The sequence below is a fragment of the Hemitrygon akajei genome, chromosome 30 (assembly GCF_048418815.1).
Source record: "Hemitrygon akajei chromosome 30, sHemAka1.3, whole genome shotgun sequence".
Lineage (NCBI taxonomy): Eukaryota > Metazoa > Chordata > Chondrichthyes > Myliobatiformes > Dasyatidae > Hemitrygon > Hemitrygon akajei.
In genome coordinates, this window is record NC_133153.1 from 30574679 (window position 1) to 30597508 (window position 22830).

General features: G+C 41.0%; 2 pseudogenes; both read right to left on the minus strand.

Annotated features, from left to right (window-relative positions):
• Positions 1 to 706: 706 nt before the first annotated feature.
• LOC140718928 (UDP-glucuronosyltransferase 2C1 pseudogene) lies at positions 707 to 20924 on the minus strand (annotated as a pseudogene).
• LOC140718927 (UDP-glucuronosyltransferase 2C1 pseudogene) lies at positions 16970 to 20924 on the minus strand (annotated as a pseudogene).
• Positions 20925 to 22830: the final 1906 nt, after the last annotated feature.

Here is a 22830-nt window from a genome sequence, read left to right on the forward strand (position 1 = left end):
TCAGGTTGTATACACTGACATTAAAATAAACTTTTGAACATTTCTTGGAGGGAAATTGCATGCTGCAGATTACAGTGAGAGTAATTAGAAAGAGGTATATTTAACAGTATATTTAGAACTATTGCCTGCAGCCCACAGAACGTTGCTGATAATCACTGGTGCTATCTTACAAACAATGAAACAGACTGCAAATCACACAACAAGGGGATCTGAAGCTCCTTCTGAGTGACGTTCAGCCTGATATTGAGAGGCTGATATGAATGCACAAAGTCCACACAGAAAGGACAGAAAGCAATGAATGGCTCTCGACAAATGTGCACTCTAACATTATTAATGAAAATTGCTTTTAATGCAATTCTGTAAAGAAAATATTTTATTCCTCATGTTAAAAAATTGAATAATTTTTGTGATTATTTGTCACTGCTTTGAATTTATCATTACCGTTTTCTTTCACTTCTGCATTCTAAATCAAAATTCTTTGTAGTTTTTATGTAATTGCCGGAAAATGAGAGGAGGGCACTAGAGATGTAGTTTGAGACCACGGGGTAGTAACCCAAAAAATTTGGGGACCACTAATTTGATTTTTCTATCACTCATTACTAATTTTTCCATAATATAATGTTCCATAGATAATCTGCAGGAAAACAACTTCAAATAAATTTTAAAGAACATAAAACACCATATTCCAATACAAAATAGTGTAATGTCACTCAGTCTTCTGTTTTCCCCTACATGCGGTACGACAAATTTTCTTCAGTGCTACAACCACCAGCACTGTGACCATGAGTAACATGGACAACAGTAAGACCATCACGTCCACACAATAGTAAGCATACCAGGGCAGTCGGTAGGATTCAGAACGCAAATGCCCTGCTCCTTTGTGTCAGGTAACGTACTCAATCCAGAAAATGGCTTGCTCCATTGGCGACTCTGGCTGGTCCCGGTGGAGGGCAGAGAGTTTCTTCATGTTGTCCCGGTAAAATGTGCCATTTATCACCTCATTAAGTGCCTGCAATAGATCTGCTGAATGCATGTTTGCAACATTAAACACCTTTGCTGCACCTCGGGATTCTAGTCTAACTACATTGTCAAACTGGTCTAAAATTAGAGGCATGCCAATCACTGGCACCCCATGGTAGATGGCTTCGTAAATGCCATTGGTACCACCATGAGAAATGAAGACTCGTGTGTTGGGGTGTCCCAGAAGGTCGTTCTGAGGGATCTATTTTGTCAGTAGTGTATTATTACCTACATTGGGAGGGGTTTCTCCATCATATCTCCAAATCACCTTCTGGGGTACTTGAGCAAAAGCCTCAGCTATTTCCATTGTAAACTTCATTGGCAAGGAACCTACCAATGTCCCCAATGACATCACAATAAGTCCATGGTTCCCTGAGTTTTGGACAAACTTTTCAAACTCTGCTGCTAGTGGTCGGGCTGGTTTACACTGGAAGCCTCCAATGTAGACAATATTTGGCATGGTGGGTTTTGGGAATTCAAATACAAAATCAACTCTCATCAGCCACATATCAGCCCTCAGGAGCAGTGTTTGAATGTCTGTGTCTGGTCCAAGATATCGATGAATGATTTCATTATAAATTGGGTATACAAACAATTCTGTAAGCACTTGCTGAAGAAGATTTTGTATGAGGTTTCTTGTTCTTTGGAGAAAATTCATATTATCTGTCCATCATGAGCCAGGAATTGGGACATAGGAAAGTGGTGATGGAGCAGAGAGGAAATGGGTTTCCCCATTTATCTGCCATCGAACATTATACACCTGCGGGATTTTTAGATAATGAGCAAGCATTGGTCCAGTACCAAAAACAGGATCTGTAAGTATTAAGTCAAAGTTTGTACTTTCAAGTTGTTTTAACAGTGTTTTGTTTTCAAACACTGCAATATTAAAGGCTTGATGCCATTGATGACATTTATATAAAAAAATTGTGTTATAATTTTGGAACTTAATATGGTCCCACAGAGTCCAACTATTCTGTGACCTCTTCAATGACAATTGGGCAAGTCTTTCGATCAACTCGTTCTGCAAAGGCTTTTCATACTTTTGTTGAATTTGAACAACAATGGATTGATAGAGATCAGGATTTTCATTCATATACCAAGATGACGAGTGGTAAAGCATTGTGATATTGTGTCCACGAAGTTTCAGTTCTGCTGCCAGACTTTTCATATTAACCCAATGACTTCCATCCACAGGTACAACCAATATTTTAGCTCCTTGTGTAACTGGACAAGGCAGCATGTTGTAAATAATACCAAGAGCATATGCAATCTGCCTTTCCATCCAGGACTATCCATCTTCAGAAAAGCAGATGACAACGATCCTGTTTTCAATTGATAAAGAGATATTGGTTAGCATCATACATTGACAACACAAACATTCAGAATATCGTAGTTGTGTTTTTTCTTGTTATCACTTTAACCCAGGGGTTCCTGACCATTTCTAATGCCATGGACCATTACCATTAAGCATGGAGTCAGTGGACCACAGGTTGGGAACATCCTCTCAGGGTGAGAATGGGGAGCACATGGTTCCTCAAAGGGACACAAGTATGTGTAACAAGCTCTTCAAGCCTGTGTGCCAAGCTGGAGAGCATTAGCACCCGAGGTTTTTAGGGCACCTGAATTGGTTAGTTGCTGTTTAATGTGACTCATTAATCCTTTGGATTTCCTTGTGCTTTTCTCACAACTCACTTTTGTAATGTAGTTAAATGTCCTCTCTGTTTAAACTTGTTGAGTTTATTTGGATAGACTCAGGGATCCTCTGTCATTTGCACTATTTGAGCAGATGCCCAAATGCTGGGTCTTAGTATTGAGAATGTTACGTCATGGTATTGCATGGCTGTGCCACAAATAAGAATGCTGTCGTATGTCTTAAGAATAAACTCTGGTCGCTGTCTCTACACTGAAGTCTGTCTTTCCACTGCACTTGGGTTTTGACATTGCCAGCACACATTGTGACAGGTAGGTACCTACTGGATGGCTGTAGGACAGGCCACAGCCTGAAGTCTGTGCTGAATTGAGAGTGATGTAGTTAAACCCCAAAGAGGAAAGAAGCTACAAATACCGGCTGAGTGAAAACACCACCTATATCAAGAATCAGAATCGGGATTAGTATCACTAAAGTATCTCTGAATTTATTTGTTTCACTTTGCAGTAGCAGTACACTGCAAGACATTAAAATTACTTTAAGTTACAAATAAGTAAGTAAATAAATAATAAAGAGAGAAATAAAGAACCTGAGAAATAGATAAACAGGAAAATATATAGATAGTGTGAAGCAAGAATAGTGAGGTTGTGGGTTCATGGATAACTCAGAAAGCTGTTGGTAGAGAGGAAGAAGCTGTTCTGAAAACATTGAGTTTTCATCTTCAGGATCCTGTACCTCCTCCCTCATTGAAGCAATGAGAAGTGGGCATAATGTACACAATATTCCAAGAGCAGCCTTGGCATCAACATAAGTAACTTCTCTGAACCCAAACTCGCTACCCTGATTGATGAAGGCCAGAATGGTAAATCCATTCTTCACCACCCTGTCTACTTGCTTTCAGTGAGCTGTTCCCTTGTCGTCATGTTGTGCAGACTCACATTCCAAGTAACTTGCATTAATAACAAATAGCAAAGATCCTATCACTAACTACTGGGCCGCGCATTAGTCACGGCCTTCCAGTCAGAGAATTGACCTTCTGCTTCCCATCATCAAACCAACAATGAATCCACCTCACTAGCTTCCCCTGAACCTCATCGGACTTAACCTTCCAAAATTGGACTGCCATACAGGACCTTGTAAAGTCCAAAATGAAGGTTGTGCAGGTAGACAACCTTCCCTACTCTAACTTCATCCATTCTCTTCATTACCTCCCTGAAAAGCTTGAAATGATTTTGCAGATACAACCCCCAATGAGCTGCGCTGAATGAATTACTTCCCTATGGAAGCATACCTTGTGGACTCTTGCCTTTTGGGCACTGGAAATCAGAACTTCAGTTCCCCAATATATTGTCTGAGGTGGTAATTTCAATGTATTTCTGGACAAATACCAAGAAAACATACTCAGCCTCAGGCTGGTTATAAAATGCATCTAAAAATAACCGGGATTGGAGAAGTAATTACAATCTTACACTTACTGATAAAGAACTCCTTACAAGTAATAGAAAGTTTTTGTTTGATGTTGTTGCGATTTCAGCAAATGAAAGGTGACCTGCAATTTTCAGCTGTTTGGAGACAAAGTCGAGGAGAATGGGTAATATTGAGTGTGGTGCGTTCACTTTCAATTCAGTCCTGCCGAATGTTTTTATCAGTCTGAACAACTTTGTTTGGCTTGTATCTCCCGAGTCAGTACAAAGTCAAGGTCAAAGTCAAGTTTATTGTCAAATGGACAAGTACATGCAGGCACAGGTGCAATGAAAAACTTAGTTTTAAGCAGCATTACAGGCACAAAAACCATCATTCACAAGGAAACACAAATTAAACTCAAATTTAACCTTGACTTTGTAATTCCATATTTCCAAGAACATAAGCATCTTGGCAAACTTTTAAAGTAGCTTTCACCCAACTTTATTAAAATGGGTTTTATGACAATCAAGAAGTTTCCCAGGAATTTTGGCTCATGAAGCTTCTAATATCCTATATTTACCTAAATTTCAGTTGTATTGTATTGGAGAATAAAGTTGCAATGTTTGCTGTGTGGCCAGAACTATGTGACAGCCTTGTGTTTGCTATCTACTATGTATCCAACTTATTAGCCAGAATGTAATCTCTGTATTGTCTCTGTACTATTGAATGCATCAGTGCCTTAAGAATGTAGCTAACAGTGAAAGTAAGCATGTAGAGACAACGGTGGTAGACGGGATCATGGAGTGGTGTGATAGTATGGGAACCAGTCAAAGTTGGGAAGGGGGACACGTGTTCCAAGGAGTAGACTAGACAGGATCATGCGATGGTGTGATGGTGTGAGAACCAGTCAAGGCACTAGAACAAGTATATGCCAATGAAACTAAGATAAGAAATTACTATAAAGAATACTGTGAACCAGGGCTCGGCGGACAATTAGTGACACGCTCATTAATTGTCTCAGCTTTTGTTTGCAAATAAAGGCTTAAACTTCTCGAAGAATTTTCTGCGTCTCCTGGTTATTTCAAGAAACCACGACAATTGCTGCTGTGAAGGGATTTGAACTATGACCACTTGTTATTGACATTGTCACACACAAAATGCTGGAGGCACCCGGCAGTCTGGACAGCTTCTATAGCAGAGGTACCCAACCTGGGGTTCATGGACACCTTGCTTATTGGTATTGGTCCATGGCATAAAAAGTGTTGGGAACCCCTGATCTATGGAGAAGAATAAACCTTGACATGTCATACCGAGATCCTTCATCAGGATACCCACTTGAGGAGGAAGAGGCGGTGGTGTGCTTTCTTGCCTGTGACATTTGTGTGATTGGACCAGCACAGGTTATTGGTGATATTCACTCCTAGGAACTTGAAGTTCTCAACTCCCTCAACCTCAACATCTTTGATGTAGACAAGTGCAAGTGTGTAGCCCTCCTTTCTGATGCCAATCACCAGTTCTTTTGTTTTGCTGACATCGAAGGAAAGGTTATTATCATGACACCATGTTACCCAGCTCTGTATTACTTCTCCTACACTAACACACCATTACTTGAGATATGGATCCCAGCTGTCGTAGCATCTGCAACCTTGAAAATGGAGTAGTTCAGTTTTGTAACTTTGAAGTATTAAACTAATTCAAAGGAAGACACGGGAGATCAGAACGCAGGACTTACTTCGAGTTTACTATAAGCGAGGTGTATATGTATCACATGGTAGCATGATGACATAAGAAATACATGTATTTATACATATGGCCTTTAGTGAATTATTTAAATGAACAAGGATGCGTAATGAAACAATATACAGTATGCACAAGGTTACTTGTATACTATTGAAGTATTAAATACACAACTGAAACAGCCAAACCAGTGTCCAATTGAATTTTAATTAATTTTCTGTTCACTTCTGATGTAAGCCATATTGCTTGTCTATTTCAACATGAGTGAATCTGCAGATGCTGGAAATAAATAAAAAACACAAAATGCTGGCAGAACTCAGCAGGCCAGACAGCATCTATGGAAGGAGATAATAACGACGTTTCGGGCCGAAACCCTTCATCAGGAGTGAAGTAACGTGGGATGGTCGAGGGGGGATAAGAAGTGGGGGGAGGGATAAAGTAGAGAGCTGGGAAGTGATAGGCTAGAGGGAAATGGGCTAGGGGGAAGGTGGAGAATTATGGGAAATAAAAGAGAAAGAAAGGTAGGGCTGGGGGAGAGATTATAGTGAGGGGGGAAAAGAGAGAGAAAGAGAACCAGACTAAAATAATAGATAGGGATGGGGGTAAGGGTGGGGGGCAGGGGTATCAATGGAGGTCAGTGAGTTGGATGTTCATGCCGGCAGGAAGGAGGCTACCTAGGCGGGAAATAAGGTATTGCTCAATTGACCTGCGTGTGGCCTCATCTTGATGATAGAGGAGGCATTTATACATTGGGGAGACCCGCTGCAGACTGGGAGACCGTTTCACCGAACACTGGCGCTCGGTCCTCCAGATTATGAATTTTTTTTGTTTTTGATGTGATGATTGATGCCAAATACGTTGTTGTATTGTTACGAACCCCGTAACTGGGTTACTTACCAGCAAAGATAGAGGCGTCTGTTGGAATCTGGTGATACTATTTTTAACAGTATTTATTAGTAAAAATACACAAAAATAATATCAATGCAAATATACAGATAATATACGTCGTCAATACTAAACCTAAGAGTGCGGGTATAATAATAATCAATAAGAAATAAGCTCTATCGTTGTCTAGGGGATAATGAATTGTCTGATGGAAATATAAAGTTCGTTTCAGTTCACACAGGCTGCGGTGTTTATTTGTCGCTGTGTTGCAATTGTTGGAGAGAGAGAGAGAGAGATAGAAGAATGGGAACAGTTACCGCTATTGTTTTTGCCAACCTTCCTTTATGATTTCGATCCATCGGTGTCTCGTTGTTGTGGCCATTCAAGTATGACCTCTCCTTTAGCGAAACCGTTCTTCCATGATGAGCCCGCCACCCAGGCAAGGGAGGACACACACGAGCTTTCACCGGCTTTCGCCATAAAACACTGCCACTGGATTTCTAGCATTTCTCCTGGTGCGTCTGAGGGGTGTTCCCCAGACCCGACTTTTATCCTCACTCAGGGGGTCTCAGATGTCAATCAGGTTGGGATGATGCAGTCCCCCAACCAGACCACTCTGGCTGTCCCCTGAGGGGTTTCAATGAATAGTACAGTACTCAATACACAATTCCTTCTCCAAGAGACAATAGCAGTAATCAGTGGTTCCGTTCTGCTTTTTGTTAGGAGACATTCCACCTTGTTGTGTATTCTGCGTTGTCTATAGCAACTGCCTTTGCTGTGATCCTGCATCTCTCTGTCTCATTACTGACATGATGTGTATCTCTCTCATTTCCTGGGTATCAGACCCGAAATAATAGCGATTTTGCAATTCTCAAAAAGGAGGGGGGGGGGGTGACTTTGCTCCCTTCATTCATAACACCCCCATCCTTCTAAGGATTTTTACCATAGGGAAAAATAACTAATACAGAGTCTTACAGAATTTCAGAATCTTAACACAATACAAGAGTTTTTTCCCACTACAGAGTAATACAATTATACATTCAAGTTAGCACCTAAACAGTTAGCGATTACATTGTCACTTCCTTTAACATCTTAATATCTTGTACCTTAATAAATTCCTGTAGCATCAGACTCCAATTTAATAACCACCCATTTTTTTATTCCTTTTCTTCAGCAAAACAAAACTAAAGAGTTGTGATCTTAGCTTACGTGTATATTACAAAAGTTTATGCAAATACTAATCTTTATTTTACTTTCAAACTTAACAGTCAATCTTCCATGGTGTTTTCTTTATTATTTACATGCTTTGTCGAAATCCCTTAAAACCGGATCCTGTTATTTAAAGTGGCATCCCGTCTACCCTTGCCCCTTTTCCAGTTAACTCTCACGTGGTTAGCTTGCTTACCAGTGTGGAATAGGCTCTTGCATGCTCCTTTCATAGGAGTTATTTTATCAACAATGTTTTCCAAACTTAGCCCATCTTCTGAACTTCCACACAATTCTTTATTTTTAAGCAAGTCGTTAGTTTTATCTTCAGGACCCTTCATTCTATTAGTTTTCAGTTTAATATCTGCAAGCGATCCCTCTTTGTCCAAACAACATTTCAAATTCTGCCTCTTCACAGCACACTCTTGAATAACATTAGCGAGCGGGGCACCTTTACATTCCAAATCAAACTGTAATTGATTCACAGGCACCTTGGTAACAAGCCATTGTTCCTTCATCCTGGTTTCTGCTTCTGACACCAATCCAGACTTTAAATTTTCTTCATTCAATTTAGGAACTATACTTTTCCCTTTCCCTTCAATAATAATATCCACATCACCACCTTTTATCTCCTCACTAACTCTTAACACACCTTCGAACACAAACAACTGGGAATTCTCACTTCCCACTATTACCAAGGTTAACCCTTTTTTCACTGAACCAAGTCCATCTGACCCACAAGGACTGCATTCCTTTTTAACTGAATCAGATACCTCAGACTTTACCTGAGTTCCATTACTAGGTTCAATACCACGTGCATCCACATCTTGAACACACTCAAATGGGACATCTGCCTCTTCCAGGCTTTCAATACCCGTCCCCTTTTCAAATTCTAAGTTCCCCTGATCCTCCCAGTTACTCTCTGGGCAACTCCCTTCCGGAGTAAACTCAACCCTGCGGGCTGAAACAACCTCATCTGCCAACCCAGCAGACTCCTTCAAGGTAATGGCATCCTTTTCATCTAGGACTGCCCTCATTTCATTATCGGGCACACCTTTAAAATTTTCAACTTCTTCAAACAGGTCTGTCAAGCCAGACAGATCATCCATGTCCAACCCTGGACCTTCTAACAGCCTTATCTGTTTCTCATTTTTACTCCATGCCTCTATAAATTTCCTCCTGGCTAAGGGTAGGTCTACCTCCTCTCCTTTACTCTCTTTCACCTCCCTATTCTCCATTTTACCACCCTCTAACCCCTCTTGGTACAGGGTCAGTAGAAACGTCTCAACCAAATCAACACTGGACTGATTTAAACTGGTCTCTTTCTCAGCTGCCTTTCTCGACATGCTGCGTGTGATCTCACATGCGGGATAGATCTTGGAATCTAGGGGCGGGTCCTCAACACTTACAGGCTGGCTCGTCAACTTCATTGCTGACCAAACCTCACCACCAGCTAAATCGTTACCAAGAAGGATGTCCACGTCAGCTCTCAGAAATTCTGATCGCACCCCTATTTCAACTGGTCCAGATAACAGCTCACAATTTATAATGATCCTATGCAAAGGCACAGCTTCTGTTCCTTTTCCTATGCCTCTCAAAGCTACCTCTCCCGTCTCAGGACCAAAATCTAGTACCTTACCGAGAATCAATGACTGCTCAGCTCCAGTATCTCTCCAGATCCACACTGGAACTGGTGTTTCTCCCTCCTTCACAGACACGGTCCCTTCTGAAATAAATTTCTCACGCCCCTCTCGTATTCTATCTACCTGGGGCTTTCTCGTCGATTTACTGATCAACACAATACACCCTGTAGGGACTGCTGCTTTCCCTTTTCCTGTCTCCTTCCTCAGAGCAAAGCACTTAGATGCAATATGACGCACCTTTCCACAATTAAAACAGGTCAAGCCAGGACCCCTCCTGCCATCTTGTCTTTCTTCCTCCTTATTTTTACCACTAGCTCCCGGCTGAATCTCTGCCTCAGCCGGCGGGCTTTCTCTACCGTCTCTACGGTCTTTCTGGTAACTCTTATTCGAGGAAAACTTTGTCTTGTGGGTTAGGGCATATTCATCTGCGAACCTGGCAAATTCGGATATGGACTTATTCGGCTTCTCGTTCAAATACATCCGGATATCATCCGAAACACAACCTTTAAATTCCTCAATCAGAATTAACTCCCTGAAATGCCAAAAATCTTCTTCCACCCTTTCTGCTGCACACCAACGATCCAAGAGCACACCCTTCTCATAGGCAAACTCTGCATACATCTGATTCCACACTTTCTTTAAATTTCTGAACTTTTGTCTATAGGCCTCAGGTACCAATTCATAGGCCTGAAGAATGGCCTGTTTTACTTCCTCGTAATTCTCATACTCCTCCTCCTGGACGGATAATGCCACATATGCCCGTTGTGCCTTTCCTTTTAACACACTTTGTAACAACGCCACCCACTGATCTCTGGGCCACTTCTGATTCACTGCCACCTTTTCAAAATGCAAGAAATAACTATCAACATCCGTCTCCTCGAATGGAGGTACTAACTTAAACTCCCTACTAACATTAAACCTCTCCTCTCGGTCTGGCCTTTGAGCTCTTCGCTCTTGCCTTAACTTCTCCATGTCCAGCTCATGCTGCCTCTGTTTCTCCTTCTCCTCATACTCCCTCTGCTTTTCAGCTCTTTCCTTCTCCTTTTCAGCTCTTTCCAGCTGTTTTAACTTAATTTCATGTTCCAACCTTAATTTTTCCAATTCTAACTGAGCCGTCCCAATAGCTGGTACCTTTTCAGGGATATTTTCCAATACCTCAGCCGAAAACGCATTCTTCTCAATATAATACTGAGTTATGGCCCTCCACATCTCCCACTTTTTCATTGACGACCTCATCTCTGCGAGATTAGTCCTTTCGCAATATTTACCAAGTCTGACTTTGTGGCCCCCTCTAGCGCCTTCAAAGTTGGGTTTTGTGTAAATTCGTCTACGCCCATCTTTGCTGGTTTCCCGTCTGGCTACCCGCGCAACCAGATCCAAGTCTGGACTTAAAAGCCCGATTTTCTGGCCCTCCAATTTGGTATCAAATCCCAGACGAGCCCCCAAGTTGTTACGAACCCCGTAGCTGGGTTACTTACCAGCAAAGATAGAGGCGTCCATTGGAGTCTGGTGATACTATTTTTAACATTATTTATTAGTAAAAATACACAAAAATAACATCAATGCAAATATACAGATAATATACGTCATCAATACTAAACCTAAAAGTGCGGGTATAATAATAATCAATAAGAAATAAGCTCTATCGTTGTCTAGGGGATAATGAATTGTCCGATGGAAATATAAGTTGGAAAGATGGAAAGTTCGTTTCAGTTCACACAGGTTGCAGTGTTTGTTTGTCGCTGTGTTGCAATTGTTGGAGAGAGAGAGAGAGAGATAGAAGAATGGGAACAGTTACCGCTATTGTTTTTGCCAACCTTCCTTTATGATTTTGATCCGTCGGTGTCTCGTTGTTGTGGCCATTCAGGTATGACCTCTCCTTTAGCAAAACCGTTCCTCCGTGATGAGCCCGCCACCCAGGCAAGGGAGGACACACACAAGCTTTCACCGGCTTTCGCCATAAAACACTGTCACTGGATTTCTAGCATTTCTCCTGGTGCATCTGAGGGGTGTTCCCCAGACCCAATTTTTATCCTCACTCAGGGGGTCTCAGATCTCAATCAGGTTGGGATGATGCAATCCCTCAACCAGACAACTCTGGCTGTCCCCTGAGGGGTTTCAATGAATAGTACAGTACTCAATACACAATTCCTTCTCCAAGAGACAATAGCAGTAATCAGTGGTTCCGTTCCGCTTTTTGTTAGGAGACATTCCACCTTGTTGTGTATTCTGTGTTGTCTATAACAACTGCCTTTGCTGTGATCCTGCGTCTCTCTCTCTCATTACTGACATGATGTGTATCTCTCTCATTTCCTGGGTATCAGACCCGAAATAATAGCGATTTTGCGATTTTCAAAAAGGGGGGGCGACTTTACTCCCTTCATTCATAACAGTATAAGTAAGAGGGGTAGGCGTAATAAGCTGTGGCTTCAGCCTATAGCCTTTTGGTCTGTTTTAAAGAATATCTATATTTTTTGTTGTAATTTTGTCCTATGAAATCATCATTGTAAATGATGCTTTTTGTTATGTTTGTACTGGCCAAAATAAGTTAATTTCATTCATTCATTCATTCATTCAAAAATAACAAAAACCATTTTTGTGCAAAGTGATCATGTTGTACTTAGCTTATGATTGTGCAGGTTGATTTAATAATGTAATAGTTGAAAGGCAGCAACTGTACCTGAACCTGGATCTACAGGCTTCTAAACCTCCTGCCCAATGGTAGTTGTGAGAATATGGCACAGCCCAGATGATGGGGATCTTTAATAGATGTTGCCTTCATCAGGTAGCACTTCCTGTACATACTCCTGATGGTGGGGTGGGACGTACCTGTGATACTTTGGGCTGAGTCCATTACTCTCTGTAGTTTCTCAACTTCCTTCATTTTTGTTTTGTCATCCCAGTCCATGAAGCAACTACTACATCTGTACACATCTGTTGGAGTGTTTGGTTGCGTGCTGAACCTACTTAGATTTCTAAGGCAGCAAAGTTGCTAAAATGTTTTCCTTGTGATTGTATCAATGAGCTGGGCCGAAGTCAGGTCATCTGATATGTTAATCAGAATCAGTATCAGGTTTATTATCACCAGCATGTGACGAAAAATTTGTTAACTTAGCAGCAGCAGTTCAATGCAATACATAAACTAGCAGAGGAAATAATAATAATAAATCTAATAATAATAAAAAACAAGTAAATCAGTTATAATATACATATATTGAATGGATTTTTAAAAAATGTGCAAAAACAGAAATATTGTATATTTTTAAAAATGCGGTAGTGTCCAAAGATTCAATGTCCATTTAGGAATCCGAAGGCAGAGGGGAAGAAGCTGTTCCTGAATTGCTGAATGTGTGCCTTCAGACTTCTGTACCTCCTACCTGATGGTAACAGTGAGCAAAGGGCATGCCCAGGGTGCTGGGGGTCCTTAATAATGGACGCTGCCTTTCTGAGACACCGCTCCCTGAAGATGTCCTGGGTATGTTGTAGGCTAGTACCCAAGATGGAGCTGACTAGATTTACAATCCTCTGCAGCTTCTTTCAGTCCTGTGCAGTAGTTCCTCCATACCAGACACTGATGCAGCCTGTCAGAATGCTATCCACGGTACAACTATAAAAGTTTTTAAGTGTATTTGTTGACATGCCAAATCTCTTCAAACTTCTAATAAAGTATAGCCGCTGTCTTGCCTTCTTTATAATTACATCGATATGTTGGGACCAGGTTAGATCCTCAGAGATCTTGACACCCAGGAACTTGAAACTGCTCACTCTCTCCACTTCTGATCCCTCAATGAGAATTGGTATGTGTTCCTTCATCTTACCCTTACTGAAGTCCACAATCAGCTTTCATCTTACTGACACTGAGTGCCACGTTGTTGCTGTAGCACAATTCCACTAATTTGCATATCTCACTCCTGTATACCCTCTCGTCACCACCTGAGATTCTACCAACAATGGATGAATCGTCAGCAAATTTATAGATGGTATTTGAGCTATGCTTAGCCACACAGTCAGGTGTATATAAAGAGTAGAGCAGTGGGCTAAGCACACACCCCTGAGGTGCACCAGGGGTGCAAATCATAATATCAGAATATCAAACTGTTGATTCCTACCAGCTGTGATCCACCAATGTGGAACAGTGCACCCTCACCCACCTCTCCATTCCTGAAGCGGGCAGATGGGTTTGTGATTCATATCATCCATGAGCTAACTGAGTGAGTGAACTGGCCTGAGAGCTGAATGGCCTATTGCATAATTAATAACATAGCATGGAAAGAGTCACATCTGCTTGTGAATCCCAAAGATTTATAACCAAGTGAAAGGAAGTTACTTAATTTTCTGTAACTTGGCTTTTCCCTGTAAAATAGAGGCAGAGAGAGACTGTGGATGCTGGAAATATGGAACAAGACACACAAAATGCTGGAAGAACTCAGCAGGTGAGGGAAAATCAATAGGCGGTGGTGGAGGGTAGGGAATGAACGGACCACTTTCCAAGCAAAGACCCTTCATCAGGACAGAAAAGGAATGTGCAGAAGGCAGAATGAAGGAGTGGGGAGAGGGGGGGGATCAGAAGTTAGCAAGTGATAGACAAATCCAGGTGAAGATGAAGGTAGGAAGGTGGGAGAGGTGGGAGAAGGGGAATGATGTGAGAAGCTGGCATGTGATTAGTGGAGGAGGCAAAGGACTAAAGAAGAAGGAGTCTGATAGGAGAGGACAATAGACGATGGACAAAATGGAAGAAGATGCGAAAACCAGAGAGAGGAGGGTGTACATGATGGACTGGTCATAGGGGCAGGGAGGAGAAATAGAAAGGGTACAGTGGCAGAAGGGACAAAGAAAACCATGAGTCCATTGCAACACACACCAAAGCTGGAGAAGCTGAGCAGGTCAGCAGCATTTATAGAAAAGAGTAAACTGTCAATGTTTTGGATCAAGACCCTTCTTTTAGACTGAAAAGGAAGTGGTGGTGGGGGGGGGGGGGAAGGAGATGCCTGAAATAAAAGGTGGGTGGAGGTTAAAGAGGTTAGCAGGAAGCCGATAGGTGAAGCGTGTGGAAGGGGAAGGTCTAGGTCTGGAGAAGAAAGAATCTGATGAGAGGAGATTGGACCACAGGAGAAAGGGAAGGAGGAGGGAATGCAGGGGGAAGTAATAGGTAGGGGAATTGAGAAAAGGGAGCAGAAATTTGTTCACCGGAAAGAGAAATTTATCTTCATACCATCAGGTTGGACGGTACTCAAACAGAATATAAGGCATTGCTCGTCCACCCTAAGAGTAGCCTCCTCTTGGCACAAGACAAGGCCATAGATCAATACATTGGAATGGGAATGGGAATTAAAATGTTTGGCCACCAGTAAGTCCCATTGCTTCCTTGGCACTAAGCTACCTTTCCGCTTATCTTCATATCACTCTCAAACTTTGCTACTATGCCATCAACTCCATTATCCAAATCATTGACAAACCATGTGAAAAGTAGCGGTCCCAATACTGATCCCTGAGGAACACAACTAGTCACTGCCAGTCCACCAGAAAGACCCCTTTTATTCCCACTGACTGCCTCCTACCTGTCAGCCATTCCTCTATCCATGCCAGTATCTTTCCTGTAATGCCATAGGATTTTATCTTGTTAAGCAGCCTCATGTCTGGCACCTTATCAAATGCCTTCTGAAAATCCGCCTAAATGACATCCACTGCCTCTCCTTTATCTATCCTGCCTGTTACTTCGTCGAAGAACTCTAAGAGATTTGTCAGGCAAGTTTCTCTTCACAGAGACCATGCTGATTTTTGACTTATTCTATCATTAGTCTCCAAGTAGCCCAAAACCTCGTCCTTAATAATAGATTCCAACACTTTCCCAACCACTGAGTCGAGGCTAAATGGCCTATAACTTCCTTTCTTTTGCCTTTTTCCATTCTTAAAGAGTGAAGTGACATTTGCAATCATCCAGCCCTCTGGGACAATGACAGAATCAAATGATTCTTCAAAGATCATGACCACTGCATCTGTTACCACTGCAACCTCTTTCAGGAATCTGGGATGTAGTACATCTGATCCAGGTGACTTTTCCACCTTAAGACCTTTGAGTTGCAGTCGTCTCCATATTTCTATCTAAGTAACCCTTTCTAAGTTCAACATCGGCTTTCATAACCTTTTCAATTTCTGAGCCTATCTGAATTTACAGAGAAAGAAAGAATACCAGATAATGATTTTCAAATATATTCTGTCCACCTGGGTGAGCTGCATAAAGACATGTTTGAAGATACTTCTTTCTGACCAAAAAAAAGCAAGAAAAAAGACTGCAAATCACAGAATGTGGGGTTCTGAAACTCTTTCTAAGTAACATATTGTCTGATGTTAGAGGTTGATATCATTGCGCCAAGCCCATCCATCTCATAGAAAGGCAAAAAAGCCATGAGATAGTGAATAGCTGGACTACTAATATACACTCTATCCTTAATCCTGCTTGCCAAGGCCTTCTTATGGCCCCTTCTTGCTCTCCTAATTTCATTCTTGAGCTCCTTCCTAGCCCGCTTGTAATTTTCTAATGCTCTAACAGTACTAGTATTTTGAACATTTCATAAGTTTTCTTCTTAACTAGATCTTTTACATCCTTTGTACACCATGGTTCTTTTACCCTATCATCCCTTAAGTGCCTCAATAGAACATGCCTATGCAGAACACCATACAAATGTTTCCTGATCATTTACCACATTTCTGCCATGCATTTCCCTGAGAACATCTGCTCCCAAATTACGTCCCAAGTTCCTGCCTATTATAGATATTAGTATAGATACAAAATAAATATAAGGGGGGGGGGTATTCGAGTGTAAGCAATTTGCATGTTACAAACTTAGAATATTTGCAACTCTTCCCACTCACGTTACTTCAGCTACTTAGTATAGAGCTGGATTCCCAAACTGGGGTCCGCAGAGCCCCAGCTTAAAGGTTAAAATAGTTTGGGAACCCCTGGTCTAGAGGGATAATTGGTTGATGAACATTGATAGATTGTTGTTGAGCAAACATGTTAAGGTTAATGCATGCAATACATTGATGGAATCTGAGTGACTCAACAGGTTTGGGGAACCTTCAGACCATTCCTCTTCAGATCGCTTGATATTGCTGCCCACTTGTCTGCAGACAATATGTGTAAATACATTTTTCCTGCACATTGAAAACTATTTATTCTGTACTGCAATCAGCATCAAAGATTTACTTGACACTGAACTTTGACTTTTCTTGCATAATTTTTAGACCAAACTGCTGTTTGGATTCATGAGTGATAAAATTAACATGACAGAAATGAAAAATCATTAAAATCAAATACATTTCAAAACAATATTTCTTCATTCACAGATCAGCTTAATTAGTTATAAATCTTTTACTAATAAAAATACATTATTGTACCTCGTTGAGATTACATAGAGGTCACAACAGTGTACAATGGAGCCTGATGCTTATGTACGTATCTAAGAAACATTCAAACATATATAATGAACAAAGAGATTGCACAATGCAAGATTAATCAGTCAATAGAAATGCAGAAAAACCTACTTAGAAACTGCATTGTATCTGTCCATTTGTAATCAATTCCCTTTTATCCGAGCTGCAATCTGATACTTCCGTGATAGTGCCCACGGTTATTGATCAGAAAATGTAGCTGGGTGAATGTGCTTTTACTCATGTGGAAATATAATCCTATTACTTAAAGTTATCATCTCCAGGTGGACACAAGAGTTTCTGCAAATGGGGGAAATCTTGAGCAAACCACACTAAAAGTGCTGGGAACGTTTGCAGGAACGTGGGAGTTGTGAGAGAAAGGGAGTGATGTCAGTAACTCGCAGGTGATTGGTGGAGCAGGCAAAGGGATGAAGGTGGCATCAGATGGGAGTGAACAACAGGTCACAAAGCGAAAAAAAAGGGGGTGGGGAACCGGGGAGGGTGGGGTTGTGGGGCAGTTTAGGTGATGGACAGTTCATGAGGGCAGCGAGGGGAAGAGAAGGGGTAAAGTGGCCAAAAGGGGAATGGAAATCATATGAATACATTCTAGAACCTTATTTCATCTGGTGCAGCTTGCACTACAGCAATGAGACTCAATGGAGATTAGGAGCTTGCTTTGTTGAGCATTTTCTTGCCACTCACTATAACAGTTTTGATTTCCCACTGGCCGACCAGTAGACTGTAATTCCCATGTTCCCATTCCCACACTGACATGTTTGCCCATGACTGCCACACTGAGGTTACACACAAAATGGAGGAACAATACCACACATTCCATTGTGGGAGGCTCCATCCTGGCGGTATCAACTTCGATTTCTATAAATTCCAGTACACTGTTTTCCCTTATACTTCTGGTCACGTTACTCTCTTATGTCCCCTCTTTTCCCTGTGAAAAGTCAATCAGGTAGTTACAATTCTTTTGTGCATATCAAAGCACAAAGTCTATTATTTAATACATCACAGCTGATTTATTTTCATAATAGCCTTTGCTAAATTCATGAATACTGGAAGGAAGATTCCATGGATTAACTTCCGGGACAAAAATTAAATTAATTCTAAAGAACATAAAACACCATATCCCAACACAAAACAGGGTAACCTTACTCGGTCTTTTGCTTTCTTCTACATGCAATATGACAAAGTTTCTTCAGTGCTACAACCATCAGCACTGTGACCATGAGTAACATGGACAACAGTAAGACCATCACGTCCACACAATAGTAAGCATACCAGGGCAGTTGGTAGGATTCAGAACGCAAATGGCCTGCTCCTTTGTGTCGGGCAACATACTCAATCCAGAAAATGGCTCGCTCCATTGGCGACTCTGGTTGGTCCCGGTGGAGGGCAGAGAGTTTCTTCATGTTGTCCCGGTAAAATGTGCCATTTATCACCTCATTAAGTGCCTGTAATAGATCTGTTGAATGCATGTTTGCAACATTAAGCATCTTGGCTGCACCTCGGGATTCAAGTCGGACTACATTGTCAAACTGGTCAAAAATAAGAGGCATGCCAATCACTGGCACCCCATGGTAGATGGCCTCGTAAATGCCATTGGTACCACCATGAGAAATGAAGACTCGTGTGTTGGGGTGTCCCAGAAGGTCGTTCTGAGGGATCCATTTTGTCAGTAGTGTATTATTACCTACATTGGGAGGGGTTTCTCCATCATATCTCCAAATCACCTTCTGGGGTACATGAGCAAAAGCCTCAGCTATTTCCATTGTAAACTTCATTGGCAAGGAACCTACCAATGTCCCCAATGACATCACAATAAATCCATGCTTCCCTGAGCTTTGGACAAACTCTTCAAACTCTGCCGCTAGTGGTCGGGCTGGTTTACACTGGAAGCCTCCAATGTAGACAATATTTGGCATGGTGGGTCTTGGGAATTCAAATACAAAATCGACTCTCATCAGCAACACATCAGCCCCCATGATAATAGTTTGAATGTCTGTATCTGGTCCAAGATATTGATGACAGATTTCATTATAAATTGGGTATACAACAAATTCTATAAACAGAATCTGAAAAAAATTATACATGACATTTCCTGTTCTTTGGAGAAAATTCATATTATCTGTCAAATGCGTGCCAGAAATTGGGATATAGGAAAGTGGTGATGGGGCAAAGAAGAAATGAGCTTCCCCATTTAACTGCCATCGGACATTATGCACCAGCGGGACTTTTAAATAATGAGCAAGCATTGGTCCTGTACCAAAAGCAGGATCTGTAAGTACTAATTCAAAATTTGCACTTTCAAGTTGTCTTAACAGGGTTTTGTTTTGAAAAATTGCAATACCAAAAGCTTGATTTGTTTTGTGAAAAATATATACAACATCCTTCATGAAATTTAGGAAGATAATATGGTCCCAAAGCGTCCCACCATTCTGTAACCTCTTCAATAACAGTTCCACAGCGCTTTCAATCATATTTTGCACAGATTTGTCATTTTTTTCTTGAATTTGAACAACAATGGATTGATAGAGATCAGGATTTTCATTCATATACCAAGATGAAGAGAGGTAAAGCATTGTGATATTGTGTCCACGAAGTTTCAGTTCTGCTGCCAGACTTTTCATATTAACCCAATGACTTCCATCCACAGGTACAACCAATATTTTAGCTCCTTGTGTAACTGGACAAGGCAGCATGTTGCAAATAATACCAAGAGCATATGCAATCTGCAATTTGCTTTTCCATCCAGGACTATCCATCTTCAGAAAAGCAGATGACAATGATCCTGTTGTAGAATTGATAAAGAGATATTGGTTAGCATCATACATTGACAACACAAACATTCTGAATGTCGTAGTCGTGTTTTTTCTTGTTATCACTTTAACCCAGGGGTTCCTGACCATTTCTAATGCCATGGACCATTACCATTAAGCATGGAGTCAGTGGACCACAGGTTGGGAACCCTCTCAGGGTGAGAATGGGGAGCACATGGTTCCTCAAAGGGACACAAGTATGTGTAACAAGCTCTTCAAGCCTGTGTGCCAAGCCGGAGAGCATTAGCCTCCGAGGTTTTTAAGAGTACCTGAATTGGTTAGTTGTGGTTTAACAAAAGACATTAACCTTTTAGATTTCCTTGTGTTTTTCTCGAGTGACTTGCTCTTTGTAATGTAGTCTCCTGGTGCTTTCTGACTAAACTTAAGTTTATTTTGATCAGCTCCTGGATTCCGAGTTTCTTGTAATGATTTAAATGGAAGCCCGATTAGCGCTAACCGCAGTTCACCAATCAACTTCCCAACTATTTACTTCATCTCTCCCCCTCCCAGTTTCAACTATCACTTTATGTGTGTGTCTCTCTCTCTCCTCCCCCACTTTTTAAATCTACTCCTGGTCGATTTTTTTCTCCAGTCCTGCGGAAGAGTCTCGAAGCGTCAATTCTACTTTTCTCCATAGGTGCTGCCTGGCCTGCTGAGTTCCTCCAGCATTTCTTGAGTGTTGCTTCCACCTCCTTACAATCCTTGTTGACACGGGCTGCCACGCGACAACAGGTACATACCTGAGTGTTAACAGGACCAGGTCTATTGTCCCCTGTAGGCAAGCTGACATTGGTATTGTTGCCTCGCGAGAAACTTGATTAAAATCACCGGTAACAGCCAACAAAAGCAAAAACATTAGAGTTTGTTTTTTAGCAACGGTCGAAACAATAGCATCGCAAGCTACGTTCGCGTCAACCGACAGTTGAAAGTAAACCGCAACTAAAACGGCAATTGAGTGAGAATTCCCGTACATTACACCCAATATCAGGTTTATGCATATTCAAAATAACTTACATTTATAATAAATACCAAAAATGCTGACATGGATCGATGGGACCCCCACACTAGTCACAGCCCTCCAATCAGAGACTTGACATTCTCCTTCCTAGCGAAATAAATCTGAATCCCATGTGACCCAACCTTCCAATATCAGACTGCCACGTAGGACCATATAAAGTCAAAATGGATTCCATATAGACAACCTTTAGTGCTCTAATTTTATCCCAGCTCTTCCTTGCCTCCCTGAAAAGCTCGAAATGATTTTGCAGGTACGACTTCCGAATGGGTTGTGCTGAATGAATTACTTCCCTTCATGGACTCTTGCTGAGTGGGCACGGGAAAGCAGAACTTCGTTCCCTAACATATTCCCTGAGTTGGTAATTTTAACATGTTTCTGCACAAATGCATTGTAAACATACTCAGCTTTAAGCTGGTTATAAAATGCATCCAAAAATAACAGGGATTGGAGAAGTAATTACAATTTTACATTTACTAATAAAGAACACCTCGTGAGTGATAGAAAGATTTTCTTTGATGTCGTCGTGATTTCAGCAAAGGAAAAGTGACCTGGATTTTTCGGCTGTGCGGAGACAAGTCTGAGAGATTGGGTCATATTCAGTGTGATACATTCACTTTTTCTTCAGTCCTGCCAAATGTTTTTATCAGTATGAACAATGTTGTTTGGCTTGTACCTCCTGAGTCAGTGCAGAAGTCAAAGTCAAGTTTATTGCCAGATGCACAACTACAAACATGCACAGGCATGAATGAAAAACTTGGTTTCAAGCAGCATTACAGGCACATGTAAGCAACATTCATGGGGAAACACAAATTAAACCTAAATTTAAACTCTTGACTTTGTAATTCCATATTTCCAGGAACAGAATCATATGAACAAACTTTTAAAGTAACTTTGACCCTACTTTATTAAGAGGGTTCAAGAAATTCAAGAAGATTCCTGGAAATGTTGACTCATGAAGCTTCTAATCTCCCATGTATACATACGATATGACGTTGTAGAGGTTTGAACACTGTCCACTTGTTATTTAGACTGTTACGTACCTTTTCTAAGAAATTTAATAAGCATCAAAGAAACTATTCGACAATAGAAAAGGAATTGTTATCTCTTGTTTTGGCCTTAGAACATTTTGATGTATATGTTAGTACAATTCAAAAGCCACTTATAGTTTACACTGACCATAATCTGTTAGTGTTTCTGAGTAAGATGAGAAACAAAAATAGAAGATTATTAAATTGGAGTTTAATGTTACAAGAGTACAATATTTTAACAACTCATATTAAAGGCAAAGATAATGTGATTGCTGATTGTCTATCTCGATGTTGAATGTACAATGTAATTTTTTTATGGAGTGATATTTTAACATTTGTAACAGTCCTACTGTATAGTAAGTTGTAAGATACTGTATGATAATACTTTGTAAACTGTGTACATTGTAATTTTTATATGTTTGTATTTCTTCTCCTGTAAATAGTTAATTGTTAAAATTTTGTTCTTGACAGACCAAAATCTTTTTTTTTGGAGGGAGGTGTTACGTACCCGTGGGTATCTTGTACCTGTCATGTGACCATGATGTAATTGAGGCTATGCTGGGCATGAGGTAATGGTCTTGTGATGGTGGTGTGATGTCATTTTCCCGCCAGTGAGAGGTCATGTGACAGTTTTTCTCAACAGGGTATAAAAGGAGAACCCCTCCCTGTGACGTGGGCAGTTTCTGGCTGAATTCGCCAGTGATTCCATGTTGCTGCGTATTTGATGTTATGACGCAGTTTTATTTTAAAATGGAGTTTTACTTTCTGCCTTAAACCAAAGGTTATTGCCGGCAGTTTTCCTACAATACTGCCAGTTCAACCGTGGAGAGTGAAGATTCGTCGAAGTTTGGGAAACTGAAAGATCGAGGAAAGTTGATGTCGGCTGTGAAGCAGGTTCGACCTTTATTTAATCTCCGCACAAGGAATTAGTAACCTAGTCCATGTTAAGTCCTGCTTTGCCAAAAAAGAGCAGAAAGAGTTG